We start from the raw sequence: 18418 nt of genomic DNA on the forward strand, positions 1-18418 counted from the left end.
ATGAGGATGTAGTAGCAGTCAAAGTTCAAGAATTGTGCGCCCAGTCCAGCTGGATAACATACAAACATCTTACAACTCAAGTCTCATTAAATGAGTTCAGGGAAAGGGCATTGCTAAAAATGAAGAACAAATGTCTTGATTTACAGATCTACACAGCATTTGCTGCAATACATTAAACAGTAACAGAAGTCATTTTTAATGCGGCCTGTTTCACTGAGAAGCACATAATGACACCACATCTGTGCTGCTAAGGAACAGAGAAAGGACACATGCAGCTAAAGTAATTTGTGCTACCTTTTACTGAAAGTCCATACCAGTAGAAGATAATGACAGCAGTATGTTGATGTACAAAATATTGCTCCAGTTATTAAACCAAGATCATCAATCCTTGCCCTTCCTTTCTTATCATCGCATGTCCAGGAGCCAGGTTGTGGACAGCCCAGGAGATGCTCTCAACAACGACTGAGTTACCCAATGTACTGTATGTCACCAAGTTTGAGGGACTCAAATTCATGCCTATAAGCAACAGGGCAGAAAATCAGAGACTACACATTCTTATTTTCAAAGCAGAGAGATGCTGATACAAATTAGAGTACAGATTTTACCAGTTCACCAGTAGTAGCCAACTGATCCACAGCAATCCTACTTTTTGTTGAATAAATGTTGGGTTGTTTTTTTTTTTTCTGAAGTATGCAGCTCTGCGAAAGAGCTCTGTGTCAGGGCAATTGCTTCTAAACTGCTACTCCACTCTTTCCAAAGATGCCCAAGCAGCTTCCCGCACCACGTTTTATTTCTCATCTACCACAAAATGCCATGCAGCATGGGGTACACACCCCAGATCCCACTGTGATGGACACGAAGCACTGTCAAATGCATCTGCCATAGTGGAATTGGGTAAAAATGCCCACTGTTGATTCAAAAGTGAGCTGCTTTGATCTGGGGCTTTGGGAGAGGAGCAGCAGCTCATTTCTGTAGTCACAACTAAGGGGTCTGAGAAGGGAGTACGTTGTGACACATGAGATTCAGTGTCAAGTTCCTGCTCTGCCTAATTGAGGGTGACCGGGAATAAAAGAGCTCTATCTTGACAGTTTGAACTTTGGATCTCCCACAGCCTAATCTGTCCTTTAGCACACGTGTACAACATGTGCAAGACAGTCTTCCCTCTTCCCACAGCAGGAGATGACCCTGGGAGCAAAACCAGACGTTTCCACAAACGAAGAGTGCCGTTATATTTAGTTCGAAGCATACAGCTATTTCTCTTCCACACACTACTCTAACGGAAGGAGGAATAGGTGGAAAAGGGCAAAGCTGTGCAGCAATTGCATAGCTCACAGGAAAGAACAGCCCCAGCCCTGTAAGCAAAAAAAACAATGGCACCAATCCAAATATCTTCTTCCACCTTGATGCCAGCCTGATATCCAGTCTCTGGCAGAGAAACTGAGATCTTATAAGCAAGCACAAAGAATATGCTTTTTACTTTCCTCACCTTAAGCTTTGAAGATATTCATCTCATTTTTACCTACATAACGATTTCTCCAAGTTTGGGCACAGCATTAGTTAACTTTCTGTAGCTAAGGAGGCAACCAGAAAAAAACCCACAGGATTATAAGGATCATGTATCCATGGCGATTTTAATAAGAAATCTTACTTGTAGTAGAATAGATAGAAGCAAGAAACAGAATTGGGCTTCACGGGTGATTTATTTTAGTTTATCTCCTAAGAAGTAGGGTGTTACTGGTTTGATTTGATGCCAAAAATTGCAAGCCTGGATCAAGTTCTTGAGATTCAAACTCGACTATATTCTGCTCTCAGAAACCAGGACACTGTGGCTGTCCTTATCTCAAATATACCAGTTCTCTTCGGTAAATTGCTTATAATGTATTAAGCCAAGTTTTGACAGAGTCATGCTGTGAACATTAATTTCATCAACATAAGTATCTTACTTCAACTGCCCTGTTTCTTTTCCTGTAGCTTTATGAAAGAACAATATGGTACTTCTGTTCCTTCCCAAGGCCTCATATACCTAATTTTGTCAATTCTTCGGCCAGGAATTTTGCAGCATATGTCAGGATGCTGTGTAGAAAAGGGGCACTAAACAGTTACAACTTTCTTTTGCATTTATATTTGAATTACATTATTGTAAAGAATTTGTATACATATTAATACGTATATGTCTATATCTAAATACAAAGATTCTACTGAGTATGAGCACTCCTTGTTTACAAAGCTTCTTCTTGGATCAGCTGCTTAATGCCCCTTATTCCTTGCAGCTGATTGCTACGTTGTCTGAAACACAGTGAGTTTATTTATTTTATTTATTTTATCTATTTATTTTAATAAGCTATTCTATCAAGCATTTTTAAATTGCCCACCACCACCATATTCCCTGAGATCCAGGGTAAACAGAGCATTTGGGCTTGCAGCATCCATGGGATTCTGTGACTGAGCTGCTCAACTGCAGGTATGTCCTAAGCAGTGAAGCTACTTTTGATGCTAGAGAGGCTTTCCAGTGCCCATTTGGTTTCCTCTGTTGTATACAGATATATTTTACTCAGTGTCCTTGCTCAGTCAAGGAGGAAGTAATCCCAAGAAAACTATGCAGACAAAGCAGAATTTGATAGAAAGACTTGTAAAAATACGGAGAAAAGAGACCTGTTTGTCTTGAGTCCGACTCTGTAGGAGGCAGATGCCACAGTTATAGAGTTTTAGGCGTGAATGAGTTAAGACCAGGATGGAAATTATGTTAGGACTTCTGAGAAAAGGACTCTGACAAATAGCAAATCAGCAGTGAAATGTTTGCATTCCTTTTGCAAGTTCCAATAGCTCTGTTCCCATAGCTACTGTATGTGGAGGTGGATGATGTAGCTACAGCAACAGAGAGCCAACATCCATGTTCACTGTAGAATTCCTAAGTCATTACTTAAAACTTGTTTTACCTCCTCCCAAACTTCTAAAAGAGGAAGAAAATAGGGTTAGCTTGTTACCTGAATGAATTTAAATGATACTAAAAATATTAAAATTAAAAGATCCACTGTGGACAACTGGCGCTACGATTTGCTTCCCCGGCACAAACTGCTTCTTCCCATGATTCCTGTCTCCATACTGACTGGGGGCCATTGCTGTTTTGCTAAAAAGAGACCTGTCACTGCGTTACTCAATGAGTCATGTCTGGCAGTCTGCAGATCCTCCAGGTCCCACTGTATTCAAGTGCAGTGCCCAGGCATTTTTAAGCCAGTCCTTCTGTCAGGTATAGTCAGTTTTTACTTAGCTCTCACCACCCACCATTTCCACACCACTACTATTTTGAAGAAAAACTTCTACTCAGAAAATCTGCAAATTTTCATCGCGATTATTTGCTTCCACTTAACAGTGCTAGTTCCCTATATAATTAAAACGGAAATATTGCATCAAGCATAGAAAGTGTTGTTCAAAGCACAGTCTTTTAACCTTCAGCATGTTGTTCGCCAGGTGATTGCCAACTGGATAATGTTTGGCAAGCCAAGGCCATGTTTTGTTACATGTATGTACAGCTAAACAGAAAAGAGTTTAAAGTTTAACCTACTATAACTATTTTTGCTTTAACGCCCCAATTCAAGTCTCACCAAAAACAATAGGCGTCTCACTTAGGGGGATTTATCCTGGATCCTTAAGAGGAGCAGTCAGCACGAGCCTTGATTTCCTAAGAGCCCTACACAGAAGTATGCCCTGTCATTGCAGAATCCAAACATGGAGATGCCAGTAAAAGTCAGCACCCTGAGTTCTACTTAACTTTACTTCAATGTCCTATTTAAAACCACTTTTTTTTCACAGCTGCATAATCCTACTCAAATGGTCAGTCTTTGCCAGAACTATAAAAGGATTAAGCAACACTTAAGCCCTGGTATAGTGTAAATTAATCTGTAACCATTGATTAGAAAAGCACTGAAGCAGTTTTATGTTAAAAAGTGAACCCTAGAATATTCTCAATTAAAAAACCCCAACCTCAGTGCTCAGAAATAATCTCAAAAGAGTCCAGAAGGCAGCGTAATCTCAGTGTAAATATTTAAAGTTTTAATAACAAGATGTTTATGCAAACTCATAAATCCATGTGTGGCATAACTACCCAACATCTACACTGACATTGCTAATTTTGGCTTGTGTGGACAGAAAGAAGGCTCAAGTAAATACTGCAGAGAATTGTTTTTCCAGACCCCGTCTTTCTGTCAGTGCAGAATTGCTAAGGCTTGCAGATGCATTTGGTTAATGTCGGGGTATTTTTCTTTCCTACCCATGAAAGGTACAGCACAGGTAGCATGTAAGCAAAATTACTCCTTTAGCAAGTGTCATTAGTCAACGGTTTTCCATTAAAAAATAAGTGAAAAAAGAATACAAACACAGCCTAGGTCTCACCTTTTTCAGAGGAGAAGAGGACCACTCTGGTTATGAGAAATGACCATTTTAGAGAGGAGTTGTTGGAGTTTTTTTGTTTTGTTGTTGTTGCTGTTGTTTCGTTTTGGTTTGGTTTGTTTGTTTGCTTGTTTGTGGGGGTTTGGGGGGGCTTGTTTGTGGGGTTTTTTTTCCCCTTCCTGGCTTTACAGCATATCTTTCCCACTCCCCAGGACATAGATTCTGAAAGAGCAAACTTTTACAACGAGGCACCAGCAGAGCAGGCATGCATACTGCACACCAGACTGGGATGACAGAAATTGTGCAGGAAGTGAAACTACTGTAAGTTCACAAGTTTTCAAATACAGAGCTGAATATAGACACAAGCTGGCTGAAAAGTGGAAGAAAGTAGAGTTGATAGGGTTCATGCAATGTAGCAAGAGATAGAAAAATGCACAGAAAAGAACTTATGATTTTTTAATCTGGACTTTTCTAATTTAAAAATAGGTTGATATTTCATGTGTATTAAGGGTTTTTTAAAGAAAATTTGCTAATAATCTCATTTTTATCTAAAAAACTGTATCAGATCTGGGCAACCTAACAAAATAAGAGTCTGGTAGGTCATCAGGTCATCGTTAACTTTGATATTATAATACCTTTGAAGTACTGCAGCAGAACTCATTTAAACAACTGAAGCTAGCTATCGGGTTGCACTGCTAGAGTCCTCAATATCTACAGACTTGGGATGACTATAGGCTCTGAATTAATTAACAATGGAAAAGGAGATAGGCTGCTCCATACAAGCTCTCCATACAAGCAGCTGCACAGGCACCATTGGAATTTCAATCAGTACCAGGAAAGGCTTCTTAAAGGCTCTACAGATATGTTTGCTACCACCCCGCAAGTAAGTTCTGAGGCCAAAAGTAGACAGAGTAGGAGATCATCAGAATTTTATCTTTCAACATAAGAGATTCCATCTGCATACCAGGGTAGTGTGAAACATGTCTGGCACAAGCCTAAGCAAGGAGAAAAGAGGATTCAGAAGGCATGCATGTACTCTGACCTAAACACATATGGGTTCACACCTCAATTTTAACATCAATTTCTGTAAGAATTAATGACCTGGATGACCAGGACTGCCTCGTCTTCAAGCTGTGTCCATTGTGTGAAACCAATAACTAAAAGTTATGAGAAACTGGCCTACCTCATCTGGATTTAGCTTGCTCTATTGACTTGAAAAGACTTTGAAACAAGGAATCCCCATATGACAGAAAACAAGCCATGGTTCCAGAGAAACCTAAGCTTCCTTCCTTCATGCTGGCCATTGCAAAGGGACAAAGACAGGAATTCCGAATGAATATGACCATTTCAGTACAAGAGACAAACCCTGTGAAAGTGAAGTACAAAGCAGGAAAAGAATTTGCTGTGGGATTGCCCCAGGCGTGCTAAGCTAAAGGAGTGCCATTGTTACTTCTTCCTAAAAGAGAGATGGAAATCACCTTGTTGAGTTGGATTCCAATGCCAGAAAGGCAGTCTGAAGACTAACAGTGGGGAGTAAATCATAACCTGGGAGTATCCTCAAAACTCAACCCTTCCAAGATACTAGTTTGGTGAAATAGCAGGCATATTTAGAAAAATAAATCCTCCAAATTGAAAAGAACTCTAAAATAAACTGCCACTCTATCGTAGAGGCAGCAGTTATGGTGTTTATTCCACTGTACACCGCAAATGCCAGATGCAGGATTACATTTCCTCTGTCCTTCATACCATGTACTCATTAAATTTTACACTCTGATCCCTGGCACAACTTGAAGAAGGCCTCCCGCCCATCTGAATTATGCATTCTGGTGTGTTCAGTGTAAGCAGTGCTTTCTCCCAGTAATGTAGCGGACTCGCATTGCAGCAACAGAGATTCAGCACCACCTCACAACAGAGTCAACCTTATGACTTCCATCCTGCATTTATTGCAAGAAATTCAGTAACTTATTCTGGCCCACCTGCAGTAGGAGAATGAAGGTGTTTTACATGCAAAGACATCAGTGCCACAGCATTATTTGATAAATATTTCCAGAGCTTCTCAAGCAAGCAACTGTCATCCTCTGACTACTGTCCAAAATGAAGCTTATATAGATGGCAATGAAGATTCAACTATAAAAAGCAGGTGGACTGCACCCATCCATTAAAACTAGCACTCAGCAAGTGAATTAGTCTTGATCGGTATTTTGGTAAGGAATCTGCAAATGAGAGAAGATCAGCCCAGTGATACTTACCTCAGTAGCTGTGACATAGCTTAAAAGAAGTTTGCAATTCTATGTGATTCAGGTTTATTGTGTGTTTGATAAAGAAAAATAAGATTTAAAAAAGTACAGCGGTGATGTAGCCAATACTTAATCGGTATGATTTTGGAGGAATAAGCCATGTCATCATGACCAAAAAGAACTTTATTCAGACAGGTCATTTTTTTTATTCTTCTGTTTATATGCATGAACAGATTAGAATAGAAAGTCCTTAAAGAGTCAGATGGATGCAAATAAAAGCTGTTTACAGTAAGTGATCTGAAGAGACTGCAGGGAAACTCATTTTTACTCAGTACTGTCAGTGGAAGCGGTGAGGTGATCCAGGAAAGGGAAGGAAAACAATTAGGAGTTCCTGATATGGACGAAGTCGTTCACTTCTAAGAATGTATCCTGAAAAGCAAGATGCAAAAATGATAGTGAAAAATGTCCTAAGAAACGACAGTGGGAAAAAGGTCATAACAAATCTAGAAGTTTCCAAGAGATTACTGTTCTGATACACTTTCTACATTTTCATTTGTATTTGCAAGGTAAAAACTTAAGACTGTCTTACAGCAGAGCAGGATTGAGCGAATTCAGGTCTCTCCACAGGCCTCTGAAACTCTATTATGTAAGTTCCGTTCATTTTACATACCTCAATTATTCATTACTTCCAACATATGAAGCATGCAAGAAAATATTTTCGTATTTAAATGAAAGCATTTGCCAGTTAAAATTAATTCTCTAGTCCAGCAAAGGAGGCAGTCCAGAGAGTGAGGCGTCTGCTTTGAGGTATCAATTTTCAAAACACCCAACAGTCTGGTGGTGAGGGGTGAGTGAACTACCTCAGAGAATTTCTTAACCCGTGAGAGAACTTCAGCTCTGCACAACTGAAGAAGTGGCTAATGGTCAGTGAACAAAAGGAGCTCCTTGCTCAAGAATGTGCTGCACTTGTTAACAGCTCTTAGTGCATGCCTACCAGACTACGTGCATTGCTATAGCCCTCAATGGAAATACTGATGCCATAAAATTTAGGCCATATAAGTGAGGAATTTAAAATAAACCCAAAGTAAGGAAGGACCAGTATTTTTTGTAGATACTACAAGTACACAAAAGAACCCTTGCCAGCTGGCAGACTGCGGGGCAGATAGCCTGCCAGAACAAACTATCCTGAGCCCTGGTGCAAGGTTTTGGCAAGCTTTGCTGTGTCTATTGGAAGTTTATTTCCCGTGAACCCTGGCAGCACCAGGCAGGCTCTCACCTAAGCTGCGCCCAGGCAGGAGCGAACACAGAGAGAGGGGACGAAGGAGCAGAGCTGGGCATGAAGGGGAGCCTATGGTCAGGCAGGGATCTGCGAATACCCCACACCACGGGGCAGCACAAGAAGTAGTACTGGGATGGGAACTGACTGCAAGAAAAGCCCTGAGATCCAAAGCTGTGGACAATCTGGGGGAAGGATGAGGAAAACATAAAAAAGGGATTCTAATGGCAGAGAACTCAGCGACAATAATTAAGAACAGAGGGCTCTGCACATTAAATTAACATATTTGAAAGAGTCCATTGCTGTGATAAGGGGTAGGACAACAGTGCCAAAATGCAAGGGCAATGTCCCCAGAGCAGGAACACAGAAGTGCCGGACAAGGGAAATATCACCCTTTTGGGGATTGGAAGAGATTATATGCTAGGTCGAGAGCCCCTGGCTGGAAACAGTCTTTGCTACCACGTTTTAATTTGGTGTTGGGGAAGTGGAGGGGCTCGGATGGAGGAAGACAAAAGGGGAAGGAGGTCGTTCAAGGCAGCAAGACAATCCCTAGTTCATACAGCCAGATTTTGGTCTTTGTTCCAGTCTCCACAGTGAGCAAAAGTAAGTGTCTGTGCCTGCAGTCCACTTCTCAAAGAGCTAATAAAGGCTGGGTCAAGATTTGGGAGGGCTCAAGGGCAACTAGATTAGGTCTGGCACAGAATAGGAGTTAAAATCAAGGACTTTGCTACAGTCAAACTCTTCTCTACTAAGCCCTCCTCATCTGTTATTTTTTCCTTTCCCATTATCTGTGCTAACCAAGAACTGCTCTTTACATTGGTCCAGCCCTGAAGCAGTTGCCCAAGAAGAGCAGAGGTGAAACAAAACAGTCCAAGGTACTGCAAAAAAACACACATTGGCAGACAGCAATGGATAAAATACAAGCACAGAATTCATCTGTTTTTCCATTCACTCTAGTATTTAATTCTATTAAGGTTATTTTAAATACAGAGGTCTCACTACTGTAGTGGGATATTTTTTGAAGGAATTCCAGAATATTCTTACCGTGCTGCTTTTTTCTTTTTTTTTTTTTCCCTACTCTAAAGGGAAAGCCTCACCAAAAAAAAAAAAAAAAAAAAAAAGCTTGAATTTTAAGAAAACATGAAAACATGTTGATTCTTTTATGCCCTCAAGGACGTGGCAAGCAGGCAGATTTGGCAGAGTCATGGCTAGGCAGCGGCTTTTAAGTTTGTGGACATGAAGGCCAGTGACATAGGGCACATACACTCTATATCACAGCTGCATGCTACTGAATTTCCACAGTGGGTCAGTGACTCAATCGCATAAACAGTGGAAATAAGAGATCAAATCATCCCAAACACAGCCAACCTATGAATAAAATAAAGTGTTGTTGGGTATGAAAAACCAAGAATTGACAAAAGTAAAGCTAGGAAGGTTTCCTGGCTTAAAAGCAGCACAGACTTGAGTTTGAAGTTGCTGACTCCAGTAAACTTGGCTTAAATGAATCTTCAATATCTACAACTTTTTGAAATATCATGCACAGCTTCACTGAGCACGTGGTATATTAGGATTCCGGCCATACAAAGAGGAGAGGCAGTATGTTACAGAACCTGTTTCTACTTCACACTTCTCATCTTGAGTTTGCTTCAAAAAATCCTGAGATTGCTTTCATGTCTGTGGTATCTGAGGTATGATAACCACGTCCAAGTAAGGTCGGCTAATTATCTTCAGTGGATAATTAAGAGCACTGAGGAGCATGGCTTTCTCCACCAATGGTAGATGTCAAGGCTTTTAATCTGGGCATTTAACTTTGCACCTTAAGCTACTCGGTGAGAATTGCAACACTATGTCTTCAATTTTTATAAAACCTACAGAACTGAACAAAATCTTCTTTTACATAATAATGATGTGTTTCTGAGCACTGCTAGCCCTTCATTGTAAAGACCTTCACATATGATGAGCTGAGACTTCAAAACACTATATAAACCAAGCACGTAATTATAGTTGAATTCAAATAGCTGCTTACCACAGTTAACTTACAGTCTCCTAATAAGGCCCAGGTCACACTAAAGGCATAAAAAGAAGCAACAAGAAGAAAGGAGTTAAAGCATCTTCTATAACTGTTTAGCTCAGCTTAATCAGCTGTTTTGTAATGATTTATTGCTCAGCCTAGGCAATTTGCTAAAAAAGTCAGGGTTTCCTTTGTGGTCTAGGAAATAAAGGATCAGGTGCCAGTATCTAACTATCTTGAGACATAATAACATGGCAGTTTTCCTGGCAGCATGGTCAGGGAATTTCAAATTGCCACCATATTTTTTCAGTGTGATTCCTTAAATAGTTCCTGCAAGATATCCGCTGAAGTCTTGAAGTGTTCCATGATTGCTGAGGCAGCAACTGGTTGAAAAAAAAACCAAACCAAACCAAACAAACAAAAAAACCCAAACATACTCTGATCTTTGCTTTATTGTTGAGCTGCATGATGTCCCTCTTTTGGCTACTCCATGTGTTGTTCTGTGCAAACAATTGGACTATTTGTCTTGGAATAGAAATATTCTGTAGAGTGATAAAAAGGTCTGATCTTTTATTTTCTTTTGAGACAACATGAGGAAATTCTTTCTGAAACAGTGCAAGTTACAAGTACAGTTAAAAAGGAAAACAGAAGAATTAATCCAAGAGAAAGAGGAAACAGTCTCAAAATACTTAATGAATATTCCATGCATTGCTCCATCTGATGAGTTGCATTAATCACTCCATACAAAATGCATTACACCTTCTCGCCTCCCAAAACTGCACATATTTTAGGCATGAGAAAATTAAACCCATGTAAAATTCAGAAACTGTAAGCCCCTGAAAACAAGTGTTTAGAGAATCTTATCAATCACTTGTGTAGCAGTGCTAAGTTTGGAGGAGAACTTGCTCTTACTTTAAGCAGACACTAATGACTGATTTGATTTCAATATTCAGAATTGTTTTGTTGTGTGGCATTTTTTTTTATTTCACTGTTTGAATACTTGATAGGAGAAATATTTGTACAAAAGTTGCACTTGTTAGCCAGGACAACGCACACAAGCCAGTTGTTGAGTCCAACAATACCCCTGAAGCAATGCTTCAGCGCTAGATTGTGGAAATAGCAGAGCAACCCAAATGAACCCAGAATTTCAAGGGAGCGCTCTTTATATCCCTCTAATTGGGTGGACACATCAATCCTCGTTAGAGCACCTCAGTGATTCATTTGTTGTTTACTGAGGCATGTGCTGGAAGAGTCCACTGGCATGCCTTTAAGGGTCACAGGAGCCTCTTCCATTGAAATTAAAGTTCTAGTTGTCTTTAGCAGTTTTTTAATAAACAGGATTTCCATTTGACCCACATTAGAATCTTGCTTTGTTGAGATCTAGAAAGAAATGTTTGTCCTCACAATAGTGCACAGGGGGATGTTACTGTTCAGATTAGATTTCTGCAGCAATTAGGTATTGCTAGCACTTGAATTCCAGCTCAAAATGAAAACAATTTCTTCCTTGTCTCAAGAAGTTCTTCTCAAGGAGTCACCTTTCTTCCTTTCAGATGCAGCAGCCTTTGTAGACACTAGAGTCTTTTTTACAAATGGGCTTTCAAGCAGACCTGCATTAGGTGAGAAGCTCGAGTGCTCCAACATCTCATCAGGCATAGGTTCATACAAGACCATCTGCAGCACAGATGCAAGCTGCCTAGCTTTAACGCCAGCTAGCCCAGGTGCTGGTAGTCATGAATCTACACCAAAGCACAGTGTGGGCTAACTATTTGTGTATTCACACCACTGCTTGCAAGGTTTCTGCAGATTGCTGAGCTCCATGCTGCCATGCAATCCTATTACACTCCTTGAGCTAACTCAAAACTAGTGTTGCACCACAGAGCCATCACAGCAGCACCAGCAGTGTAGACGTGCCATAAAATTCACAGGCAAAAGGAGAAAGCAGCAGTGCTGTTGTGTAGCTTGCTTGGCCAGGACAGCAGGTAGCCTCACAGCCAGGGCCCCTAATACAGCCCCACTATGGTGCCGTAGCTCCCTCACCGAGAAGGTAGTTGGTATCACCCCGGGGTGGTAGGGACAGAAATCTTGACAGGATCACAACTCCAAATGACAAAGTGCTTTCTTCAGCTTGTTCTTCCTGTTGGCTTTTAGCATTTATATCAGGGATGATATGCTTATCCATATCCTTGTTATCTGAGTATAAGTTACCTCACATTTTTTACAAGCTTAAATTCTTCAGTTCAATGTCAGTTTGTTTTACAGAAGCAAAACCACTAGAAAACAGGGGCTAGTAAAAGGGGGCACTGGTTTGCTCTAAACAGTGTTTATGCTGACTATCTGTGCTGAAGGAATGACACTGGACCCATTAACATTTCTATGATGGATTCAGTCTCTATAGTGCCATTCATTTGTAGAAGTGTGCAAATACAAGGTAATGGGATCTCCATCATTACTGTCATGTCTCATGTTGCAATTTTATAATTCTTCAGTTATTTAAGGTTGAAGTTAAGAGAGATTGTTATATTTTGCAAGCATTTCTGAAGAGCTATGTGCAGAAAAAGAAATCTTTATAATGAAAGATAAACCTAGTATATTTGAGACTGATTTTTAATGTTATTTTTATTCCATTTAATTCAATTTAAAAGAATGGAACAAGGATACTTACTACTCCATGCAATGCAACACAAACTAGTACTGAAACACTCAGTTGGAAGGCAGAACTATGGGGCACAGAGCAGTATAACATACTAGTGCCCACATTAGCAGAAGTAGTAGAGTAAAATACATGTGAAATTCTGCAAGAGCTGGCTAAACATTCTCAGAAGAATAAAATTAGCTCCCACAGAGCTTCCTCATGAACTTGGCCATAGTGCTGCTGGGAACAAAGCTAACTCGCACACTTCTAAAGCTACCAAATGCACTATGGATGTATTCTCAGTTTTGTGACTGCAATATAAACAAGCTTAAAACTGTGGCTCAATAGCTGTAGGTCTGATCGGTTAGGACCAGTCCAACTTTACTCCACCTCCAGATAAAATCAGAAAAGAAATTTGCTTGCAGTTGTTTTCTCAAAAATCCCATCAATAGCCCTTTCTTTTTACTGTATTGCCTCAGGACATGGCAGAAACCACTTCTCAGGGAGTTTCGGTAGGCAGGAAGTACCTGATGAGTGACTGTATTAAAGATAATATGATAGCTGGGTTTACCTCATAAAATACAGCTTTACATAAGAATAGAGCACCTGCCTCGCTGTCCTGACAAACTGTCTCATATTTGGCTAACAGCTCTCCTTTCCCCTCCCTCGAGCAAGTGGTACTGCTTTCCTGCAGCCAAATGGCTGACACAATAGACATAAATAGGAAAACTCCATACAAAATGAAGCTCAGTTTTATAGCCACCTCGTGAGTACTCTGAGAAAACTACCTATATTCATAAATTATGCTGACCAGCTATCTACAGGATAAGATATTTCATAGAAGTGCTAAGTTCCTATTTACAATATAAAGGATTTCTTAAAACCAGCATCAGTGTAGCAATTTATGTACAACACATTTTGATTGCTGCTTTACTGATCTAATTCTATCAAGGAGTACAACCTGTAGCCTCAATGATCTGTTTTGTAGTAGGAATCTGGAACTACAGATGAAACAGTCGAGCTAAAATATCCTTTATCTTTTGAAGCAAATTATGAGTAACCAAAAAAAAAGAAAAAAACAAAAAAACCCCAGCAACAACAACAGAAACACCTCCTTTGAACAGATCGTAAATATGTATTAGGAATTAAAATGTAGTCCCCTTGATTAAAACTGATGGAAATCCCCCCAATTCCCTGAGACAGCATTAAAGGAAGATTAAGAAACACTTGAAAGTATGAACCCAGGTTTCCAGTCCAATGTAACAGTTTTATCATAACAACCTACTCACTATTTTTAATATTTGAATCAAAAGACAACATTAAAGTAAGAATTTAGTGAGTCTTCTGCAGCTGTCTTGCAGTGCCAGGATCACAATATCCCCTGAGACATCTGGCTCCTGCCCAAGGTGCAAAACTGTCGGATGCTCCAAGGCATCCCTTTACTCATTGTACCACTTTACTCACACCTGAGTTTTACACATCAGTCTCCACTCAGACGTAAACAAAAGGATTGCATCATAAACCATAAGGGTTATTGCTTGTGTTTATGGGAATCGAAACAACTGAAAAAGACCCAAAAAAGGAAGCTTAAGCTTGGTCTTCATTTATGTAAAATAGATACGAATGTAAGAGATATAGACGGTCATTAGATGTCACAGCCTGAGTTAACTTCTGATTTCCCACACTGGAACACCTTTGTTAGTTCAGACATACAGTGATCTTTGGGCAGATTTAGTCCTTTAGCAATGAGGCGATTAACTTACTAGATTTTAAACCAAAAAGTATTTTATTGGAAGATTTCACAATTGGTTTTAATCCGCAAAAGTTGGTGCATTTTTTTTTAATTCCATAATGTGATTTTTCCCTGTTCTAGTCATAAGGTGGATTGTCTTTAAAAAGGTGGGTTTAGATGAAAAACATGCTAAGAGAAATAACATTAAAAATCATTAAAATTTTGAGATGAAAGTGTAGTTTTGTGATACAGCTAAGCCAAATTAAATAGCTCACTCTTTCAAATGGGAAGGTCCCACTGTACACTCCCCTTTCCTGGCACCTGGTCTGGCTCTTAGCTGAGCCCTGGGTGAGGTAATTCAGCTCACTGAGCTGGGAGAAAAAGAGCCCAGCAAGAAAAAAACAAAGCAAATGGGAGAACATGCAGCCAGCCCACCCTAAGGAGCTGCTGATTCAGTTCAGCTGTCCTACCTGCAACCTTGAAATGGAGCTATCTAACACCATAGATGGGATAAGTTCTTATATAAGGAAAAAATCCCACACATTGTAACATAAATTTAAAATTTTCAAGCTATGTAATTTGCCTCTAATGTAAAGTACTGGGACCAGCTCTGTGGTTAAGATTCATGCCAGGCACTTAACTGGCAGCTGGGGACTTGAAAATATTCCCGGAAACCCCTACAAATAAAATACTGCAAAACAGCGGAAGGAATAGGTATTTAACTTATGAATTCCAGCAAAGACACTGGCTTTATTCTATAGCTACATGGTAAGAAGCTGTCCGGTCCCACAAAGAATTGGTATTTATGGCATTTTTATCTGAGCTTTCATAGTCAAACAGGAAAAAATTTGCCTCAGGTTTAAACCATTTGCTTAAAGAGAGTCACTTTATCTATAAAGAGCATGTTTCAACTCATCTCTGTCCAGTTGAGACCTGAACATCAGCTTCAACACCTCGGTGAGTGCTCTGACCAGAGACCTTCTCTTGCCAGTTGGTAGTTTCTACAGCACAGAGTAGCCGGCTCCATCAGTAGATGCTGAGAGTGACCCAACCAAAACTAGGCAATTGTCAGCTGGATATGTTACACACTTGGTTTATAGGAGATAAGTCTAATCCCTCAGCTGGAATCAGCAAGAGCAAAAATTTGAATCTTGGCTCTCTGTATGGGTATCTTATGCATTAAATGATTAGCGAGCTCAAAGTGGCTAAGTCTGTCCTTTTTTTCAGCTAGAAATAAAAACCTGCGTGATTATTCCTATAGAATTTGAGCTGCAAGAACTCAAACTTTTTCCAGCAGAAAACATTTCATGGAAAGATTCCCAGCAGCATCATTGTCATAGCCAACTCTCAAATATTTGTATGATAATCTTTTTTAAAAAGTAAAATAAAATAAAAATTATAAAGTCAAAAGTATTTTTCACTTGACTAGAAACTGCTGAGAGGATTTTATTTAAACTTTTTTCCTATCAGTATTACACTTCCCATTTGGTGGAAAAAAAAAAAAACACACAACACAAAGGATGTGGTACTACACAGGAAGCTACAAAATCTATTAAAATATATTCAAATTCAAGTAATTCACATTATTGTTTTTGCAACAAGCTTTCTTATTGCTACACATCCTCAGGGTGCTTTACCAATAGACATGTGATATATGTTTTTCTTTAATTAACACTCATTACTCCATAGGCTTTGTATGGTGTTGTATGCTTTAGGTCTTAAACCTCAGAACTACGAACTGTACCCTTTAAAAAGTGCATAGTTACCTTATGGTAAAAAATTGAAATGTTTTTACTATCCTACTGTTGCAGAGAGTAATCTCAAAAGCATACTCTAATCCTGAAACACAAACTTGAGGGTTGGTTTTAAGTTCATGTTTATTTTCATTGTCCTGTCTCTTAAGTAGAAAAGGTTTTTGAAGAAGCACACTAACTGTGCCAGCCATATCTGGTTTATACACATCAGATATTTCTCTATGACAAATCAGCCCAGCTCTGGAGTTTAAACATCGGCATGCACATAATACTGGAATTCAAAAACTATTTTCTAGGGCATATCAACCCTTGAATAAAGTTCCAACATGGCCATTTTTAGCACTTCATATTGCTTACCTATTGCCTGTACTACAGAGCTTCATTGGCAGCTGATGAAATAGGCTTGGTTGGATCACTTGTGAACAGTTTTACTGAAACCAGATTCATCACCAAAACACAGACAAACACAGCTCTTGGGCAAGATGTTGACTCAAACCCGGTACAAGCAGTGAAAGCCCCATGACCACTCCAATCCACCAGCCTCACTCAATAGCTCCCACACCAAGATCTGCTGCAGAGAAGAGAGCACTGCACGTGTAAACATTAGTACATGCTGCCTACCTGCCTTAGTACATACTACTGCACGGTAGTATGCACTTGCATCCCTTGTTGCTGTAATAACTAGGTCTTCTGTTTCCCAGGTACAGGTCTGTACACTGGAAAGCAATTCTCTACAGACTATTCTGCAGCCCTTTGTGCCGGTTTATATGAGCTTATTAATATTAATCAGATCTAACAACAGGGATTTTGCCTCTGACCAAAATAATCCTAACCTAAGGCATCTTTTTTTTCTGACTTATCTGCTCAACACAAACACTGTACTGCTGCACACTCTTAACTTCTACGGATTAAAAAGATAATCCGTCTTCCTCTTCAGGCAGTAAGAAACTTGCCTTCAACATCAACACTATCCAACTTAACCTACCATTAGTTTCTTAAAGTAACCGATGAGGAAGATAGGAAAAAAAGGAAAAAGATGACGGGACACCTGGATTTAATGTTTCGGCAAATGCTTCTGCATTGTGATTGTGAACACAAGTATCGTTATATCACATAAGAGCACCAAACCAAATCAGTGCCACCTGTCCAATGATCCAAATTACCATGGAATTCTAGCAGCTCACGGCTCTGCCTTTATTAGTACAACTCAATTAGTTTCAAAGAAAATACTCACTGATCAACAACGTAAACAAAACTGGAATCAAGCCCACAGCTCTAGTTCTGCTCCAAAACACACCTCCCCCATTGAGAGGTTTGCTTCAGAGAATGCCAATGCACTGTTGTGCATGGCTTAAAATCCATACGTCACTGAATAATCTAACAATTAGTTAAACGAAGGTGAGCGTTTCCTCATCTCTAATAACACCAAGATAAAGGCAGCTAGCAAAGAACCCAGTTCATTAAACAGAAAAATAGACACACATTCTGCAACTGCTTAAGAGCAGAACACTATTTCCAGCAAGCACATATGGAAACTAAACTAATCTCAGGTTGCCCTCAGATACAAAAATGTTGATTTCAAACACATAGTCCAAAGTAGCTGCAGCACGGAGAGCCCCTGGTATTGAACCAAGAACTTCAACGGCAGCTGCCCACCTGCACACAAAAGATAGATTGCACAAAGATATTTGTTCAGCTAAACATTAGGTCTATTCAAAGCCATTTATGAATACACACCAAGGATTTCTTTAGAAATGAGCCTAATTTATATCAAGCTTAACCTTCAAAGCTATTGTTATTATGCCATTAAGTTTGAGCAACCATGTGTTGAAAACGTGTGTATAGCCTTTGTTACACAGTTAGATTCTCCACTCATCTGTGGAACAACCCAACAAATGTCTCTGCAGCCTATAGATTAAATAACAAAAGACATCCTAGTGTCATATCAATCAGAATTACACGGCTGTCCTCAGATGGAGTCACAAAATTTCATCCTGGTTTTACAGAGTAAAATTTTCAAACATACCCATGTGACTACATACCACTGTCTTGAAATAAAATTTAGGAACTCAAAAGCCTCAATAATTTTTCTGAGCTTTATTCCCCTTCTTGCACATCAGCCCTTATTTGAAGAACAGTCACAAATTTACAGCACGTTTCAGGAATTCTGTCAGAAGCACTATGAGAAATCTCTGTTTAACAACCTCTGCTGTTCAGCATCAATAAATTAAATCTCTTCTTGCCAGCTCTAGAAGAGAAAAAAAATAAAATTTGTATATTTCTTTCTAGCATATACTGTGCCCATAAAGCACCTTAGCAGAGGGTTTATCTTTTGATCTCTATTTTAACAGAGCTCAGGCATAATGACAATAAATTAGTATGCTTGGGGT

At 39.5% G+C, this 18418-nt stretch overlaps 1 protein-coding gene across 1 annotated transcript in view; it reads right to left on the minus strand.

The window, feature by feature from the left end:
- Nucleotides 1–18418, minus strand: part of BASP1 (brain abundant membrane attached signal protein 1) — a 50555-nt gene that overhangs the window by 20899 nt on the left and 11238 nt on the right. The window lies entirely within an intron of this gene.

Source organism: Caloenas nicobarica, chromosome 2, assembly GCF_036013445.1.
Source record: "Caloenas nicobarica isolate bCalNic1 chromosome 2, bCalNic1.hap1, whole genome shotgun sequence".
Classification (NCBI taxonomy): Eukaryota; Metazoa; Chordata; class Aves; order Columbiformes; family Columbidae; genus Caloenas; species Caloenas nicobarica.